Here is a 7,078-nt window from a genome sequence, read left to right as displayed (position 1 = left end):
GTTAATAAAATAACTTTTCACCAAACTCTCACATGTTGTACATATTATGGTTTGTTGTGTTTATGAGACTTAATATGCTGGATAAAGATGATTGGAATTCAAGAATGATATGATGATAAAAAGTTGATGAAATAAGATAAGAATAAAAACAAGGAATATACTTATTTTGTTTAACATGTGTTGGATATAAGTATAGAATTTTACTCAGGAATCCTGATTATTAACCCTATCTGGCCTCCTTCCACACTGCTTACATTCTCCACTTGGGAGGATAATACGCATCATTGCTCTCACTTACACATGGTTGTAGGGAGAATATAGATGTATCATAAAAAGAACATGTGAATGCTAGATACAAAAACTTGTAAGTCCAATGAAAAGTTCATGCAAGTACATTGATTTAAAAAGTATGAAAAGTGCAACAAAAAGTTCACGCAAGTACATTTATAATAGAAAGAACATAGAGATGTAACTAAAAGAATATGTAGCTTAAAACATGTGTAATTTTCTTTTTTTCCTCTTCCCTTCTCATAGATAGATGGCATTCATGCATGGCTCATCATGTTATATGCAACATCGTCTTATGCTCTTGTATCCTTTAGGCGTATCACCTCGTTCTAATGTATCTTATGCTCATATAGGAGCTAATATATCTATTAAAAAACTAATTGATATGTAATTGATGTATATATGATCATATATATAAGCATATACTCTCTCTCCATTCAAAGATAAAGTCTACAGAAGAGGACGACAGTGAATATAGCTAGAATGACTGGAAAAGGTAGACATTGAAAAGGAAATGCAAGTTCCAAACTTTCAAAGAAAATTGAGAAGTCTTTAAACTTATTTATTATTGATTTACTTAAACCAAGGATGTTTTGGCCCAGTGGTTAAGAATGAGATGCTGTGAATGATAGGTCACACGTTCGAATCCCTTCTTTCCTACTTTGTACTTTGTACTGCCTTCGCAGTTCATATAAATTTTAAAAAAAATTATTGACTTAACCATGATGGTAGGAGAATGTTTAATTTGGATAATCCAATGAATCAATGATTTTCCAAGTTGGTAGACCTCGAGAGATAGTGAGACAGTCATAATGGATCAATGGTATTCCAAGTTCCAACGGCAAGTTTCATGGTTATCAATTGATCCACAATAATCTTTGAAGTTTGTCATGATTCCAAGTTTCCACCAAGATAGTCACAAATGTTGCTGATTTTTTAATGCTTATTATCACGATTAAAGAATACGATTGGAGGGAATCACTTGTGGGCACCATTAAAAAAGGAGGTCCACAATAATCTTTATTATTTTCTACGCATCTACATAGGTCTAGACTTTCTGCAAGAATCTTAATAACCACCCTTATCTACTTGGCCTTTAGCTTCCTTGTGTCATTTTCTTAATTTCATCATAAATTTCACTAGACTTAAACTCCATATCAAAATTTTTAAAGAGCGAAAAGATAAGTTAATAGTCGAGTGCTCTATTAGTGAGCTGATGAGGAAGAATAGGAGCGAGGCTCGATTTCATAGAGTTTGATTCTCATTCTCAACCCACTAAATATAATATTATTATCGCAACTCACAAGTTTTTTCATCTAATATGGTGTCTCCAAAAAGAAATAATAATTTTTTTTAAAGGAGAAGACTTTAACAACGATAATGAGGGTGCAAGGTGTACTAATCAATTAAAAAATGGATCGGACAAACATTAGACCACAATTGATCATTGAACAACTAGTAACAAATGATTTTAGATCACACGACATACATATATATGTAAAAATATATATATAGCATGGTATGTTCATATCAATTACACATATTCCAAAAATAAAATTCAGATACTACATAAAACATTTAAAGAACATGACATATATTGATCACCAAGCCAAGCCAAGCCATGATCTTTTTAGCAGCAACACTCTTCACATATCCAACAACAACATAATCCAGCCAAGCTGCAATAGTAGTTGACAATATACACAAATTTAGAATAAAAAGAGAACCCTAATCGAAAATGAGTTTAACTTAAATTTATTCACAATCTCTATAATTAATGCCTCCTTAAACTCTTTCATAGTTTAAGGATGGGAGCAGACAAAACATAATGAAGCCTCCATAATTGTGCATAAAAAGAAAGTAACAATTAGGGGATTCAGATTAGATTGTTAAGGGAAAAATTGAGAATTTTCTAAATTGAGTGGTAATTTAGTAAATTATAGTGTAAGTCTAACATTACCACGATTTTCATGCATTAAATCTTTCATGCTCACAAAATATTAAGTGAAGGTTGTGGAAAGTCTTGGTGGCCTGATACTAATATACGTAGGAATGATAACAGGTCGGATTTGGACCGAATTATGCATAATCCGACTCCGATCTTATAAGAAGCAAGTCGGAATTTAAGGTCGCCAAAACATTATTTTGAAGTTAAACGAATTACATCTCACCTGCTTACATACGAAAATATAATTAAAATAAGGGAGAACGTTTTTGACGTACCATCCTTCAATGAAACCCTTCTCTCCCCTCTTCTTGGTGCGGAACCAACTCTTCTTCTTCATCTTTCCTTCAGGAGAATTCAAAGTTGGATACCCTATAATCATAAAATTAAAACCATTAAAGTTCAAGTAAAAAAAAAAATGTAACAATCTTAGTTACTTTCTTTTTAATTAATATGCTTGATAATGAAAAAGAGAGAAATAAGATACCAGGAGGAGGAACGTTGTCCATGTTTTGTTGTTGTTGTTGTTGATTTTCTGTCTTGTTCATGTTGTTTTGTGTTTGGTAAAGGAGTTGTTGTAGTTGTTTGTGCAAACTTCAATGATGCTCTTCTCTTTTTTTCCTTCTATGAAAAGATGTAAATAGTTAATCATGGGTTATGGCATCACCAACTTGTAAGTATATATAGGAAAAGAAGGTAAAAGGTGGCATATATAGACTAGCTGGATGATAAAGAAAGAATAAAGAAGGTTCTAAATAAGCTAAAGTTTTTTTTTTATTTGAACAATCAAGGTATCGATTGACGATAGTAGTAACTAATCTCCTCGTCCCAAATGCTTTTCCATTCCCAAAGGTTGAGGATCGAACCCCGAATCAATTGGTTAAGGGGCGAATTGAGCAACCACGCACTAAGCTATGATCACTTGGTTAGGCTAATGTTTATTATTGGTATATTTCACATTTCACGGATATAAAATAGAAATCTTGTTATTCTATGAGGAGCTAAGTTAAGGAATCTCGGATACGGTTAACATTGCAGCTATACGTGGTTAAGAATCCAAGGTAATTCAGCTATTTGTTCAATTTTATCCACGAAGTTACGACTTTATGACATCAACATAATTTGCATTAAGTCATAACTTCCTCAAAACTTTGATTTCAGTTTGTGCTGTGACCTAATAATACTATTTTGGCTTACTCAGTTACAAGAAATCCATTTACCCGAAAATAACAGTTGCCCTTATTATGATAGAATGTTTTGGATATTGAATTCAGTTGTAGCATTTCTCGAAATAGCAATGACTATTGATATGTATGGATATTGTTTTTCCTTTCAATTTGTCGGTTGAAGACACCAATTTGTTGGTCATATCACGGTGTTCACTGCTCAAGATTCCAAGGTCATTGGCTATTTATATGGTTATTAATAGCTTGTTATTTACAGAGATATTGGTTTTTTGCTTTAACAAATGACAAATTAAAATTCAGCCATGTTTATATCATGATCAAGCGAATTATAAGGCCGGTAGACCAGATTACATACAACAAATTAATAAATCGTCATCACACCAATCCATGCATTTAAAGTCTTATTCTATGTAATTTGTTAGGACTCCTATTCCTATTTTGCTCGCATCTTTGATCTTAGTTCGATTTTTTTTTGTAAGACTCATTATTAAGAATTTCCCTAAGAACAATATTTCTTAATATATAGTACTATTTAAAACTATATAGGTTTTTCTAACCTATGCACCTAGTGTAATATTTAGCTATTTATTTTTAGCTTTATTAAACATAATTGACAAGTGTGATATAGTTAATTAAAAATATCATTTTTGTAACAGAAATTAGATATTAATTATGAGAATAATATCTTTAATTAACTATACCATACTTGTCAATTTTGTTGAATAAAAGTAAAAACAAATAGTTAAACCTATGCACGAGTTGCATAGGTTAGAAAAATCGAAACTATATAGAGACCTTTTAATGATATAGAAAAATCGAAACTAGCAAATTATGCGATGCATGCCTGATTTTTTCTTATATTTCAAAACATAGATTCTAGCCTTTTGGGTATAAATAGGGGTAAAAATTTGAACATTAGACATTTTTTTGGCTAAATTTAGTAGGTTAAGCGTCTATTACTTAACCCTTCTTTTATTAATTTTTTTTTTACTTATTCTTGCTTTTATGTCTCAAAGTTTAAACTTGATAACAATGTTAAGTGCATTTATTTATGATTTCTTATGTTGTATTAACACAATCTTTTTTTTAATGAAACACATCATTTCACTTTGTTTATTGATTGAATTTTTCGTTTTCATGTAATATTTGATTATGTTTGTGAATTGATTGATAAGATATTTGATTAATTTTTAAAACATAAATGTAATATTCCTTTTCTAGTGTTTCTTTTTTCTGATGGCTCAATTATAACTTTATTGCCATCAATATTTTAGTTGAATTTTTAATGCTATATTAGAGTTTGACTCTGTTCCCCATTTTCTTGGTAGTAATTGATTTATAGATGGGCAGTTAAGTACATAAATCTATAAGAGGACACCATAACTTTTCCTTCCCTTATATAATAGAGATTGATAAGCCTTAGAGCCTGTTCTTTTCGACATAAAACAACTGAATTGAACTGATTGCAACTGAACTGAACCGAATTGAACTGAACTGATTGCAACTGAATTGAAATGAATTAAATTTTATAACTTATAGAAATTATAGTTGGAGTTGAACTGAACTGAACTATACTGATTACAACTGGATGAAGTGAACCGAATCGAACTGAACTAATTGTAATTGAACTAAACTGAACTAAATTAAACTAAACTAAACTGAACTGAAAATAAGATGGGGGAGAATAGACCCTTACATTAATCCATCAAAATTATTACTCCCTCCGTCCCATAATATAGGGCCTACTTCATTTTTGGTGGGTCAAACTTTAAAATCTTTAACCGAATTTTCTCATTTGTATATATAAAATAACATATAATTCATCATGTGGCGGTCTCTATATCTAGTTTCATACTATCAACTTTTTATATTTTTTATTAATACGAAATTGAATATATTAAAGGTCAAAGTTACATCTTGGAGATCATGTAAAAAAAAAAAATAACACTATATTATGGGACGGAGGAAATACTATTTTTTTTATATTACAACTTAGTACTTACATTCATAAGTGACGTTGCGAGACGACAAAAAAGTTCTTGAAGAGGTAAACTGGTAAAGCATTAAGCATACACAAAACTAAAATTTGATTGAGGCTGGCACTTTTAGTGGACATCAGTCACTAGATCAAGAAAGAAAATTTTGAAGAAAAAACAAAACCATGAGTTGTCATTAATTAGTTCTGGAGGAGATTTAAGATATACTTGTAATTGAAAAAAAAATAAGCGGAAGAAAAACTATAAATATAAAAATCTATCATGAATTTCAGAATTTGTTACAACCACGGGTGTACTAATGTAAATACAACATATTTTTTTTTGGCAACACCTATTATATTGATCATTTTACGTGTCGAGATGATTATACACTTAGTTATATGAAGATTATAATCTACCTACTAGAAATAAACAATTAAAAAATAATTAAATCTACTAAATTGTACTTTACTAATTATTATTGATGTTTATTTCTAGTTGTTAAATCACCTATTGAGTGACAAACTTTTTCCGTCCATTGGACAAAATAGTGAGCTTTCTTATAATCTTCGCTGATGAAGTTTAGGGTTCAATTTCTCCGCTAAGTATTCACTTGGAATTTAAAATAGGATGGATGTATGATTGTAATCAACCTTTAGGTGGAGGCTTTGTACAATGACAGTCCAAATGATTTTTCTTATCTATTAAAAAAAATAGATCGGGGAATAGTAATTTTAAGAATATTCTTTAAACCCTATAGTCTGAACATTTAAATAGAACATAACTTTGAAGCTCTCCAAAGATTTATTTTACAACTCAGAACTTGTGAAAAGAACATGCAAAAGCTGGTGATCTATGGTTAATTCAAAGGGTTTTTCAACTTTTTGCCACACTTGAGTAAAGAAAAAAGCCATTTTTTATTTTGCGTTTCTTTATAATGGTGATCAAACTAAGTAATACCTTATACATGTGATAAAGTTAATCAGATTCCTTTCTTTTTATTAACCGAAAGCAAATTAAAGGGAACATTTAAGTTGGGAATATATTCGCCATAATATTGTAAGGAAAAATGATAGAATGAAAGAAAAGAAAGATATTATAAAAGGGGGTTGTTTAAGCTGTCGTTGTCCCAAGAAGAGTGCGTGATCAATTTGACAAAACTTTGATGGAGCCATGTAATACGCGTTCAACCATATCTTTGTTATGTTCTAATTTGACATATTTTTACACATGTGGGCTATGTTGATTGGTTTAAGCAAACAATCTTGATCTCGATCGGGTGATTCATCTTTCTTCAACAATAATAGAGTGGATTACTAGTTTTGGAGTACGTGCGTTGTACGAGTTTGTTGCTTATTTTACTTTCTACAAATTTTGTTTACATCGTTGATTTTGTGTTGTTGTGTAATGAGATTTTTCAACACCATTATATTTATATACTTTCTCCGTTCTTTTTTTTTTATTGCAACAATTAGTTAAAAATCTACTTCATCTGTTTCATTTTAATTGTTACACTTTGATATTTTACACTATTCACAAATCTCACTTTGACCATCATTTGTGATTTATAAGCGGGTGAAAATATAGCCACGTGGGATCTTGTTAGATTCATCATAACATGTATTTTATTAATATGTACTTTTTATAATTTTTACAAATACAAAACTAAAGATATATGTCAT

At 30.3% G+C, this 7,078-nt stretch overlaps 1 long non-coding RNA gene across 1 annotated transcript; it reads right to left on the bottom strand.

Moving 5' to 3' along the window:
- Positions 1–1,780: 1,780 nt before the first annotated feature.
- On the bottom strand, positions 1,781–2,907 carry LOC104889446 (uncharacterized). Its single transcript, XR_789569.4, has 3 exons — positions 2,721–2,907; positions 2,512–2,605; positions 1,781–1,967 (listed from the first exon to the last, which is right to left on the bottom strand). It is a non-coding gene; the product is annotated as an uncharacterized LOC104889446 (long non-coding RNA).
- Between the last annotated feature and the right edge of the window lie 4,171 nt (positions 2,908–7,078).

The sequence above is a fragment of the Beta vulgaris genome, chromosome 3 (genome assembly GCF_026745355.1).
Source record: "Beta vulgaris subsp. vulgaris cultivar EL10 chromosome 3, EL10.2, whole genome shotgun sequence".
In the NCBI taxonomy this organism is placed as follows: domain Eukaryota; kingdom Viridiplantae; phylum Streptophyta; class Magnoliopsida; order Caryophyllales; family Amaranthaceae; genus Beta; species Beta vulgaris.
Note: the sequence above shows the minus strand (reverse complement) of the source record. Positions and strands in the feature narration are given on the sequence as shown.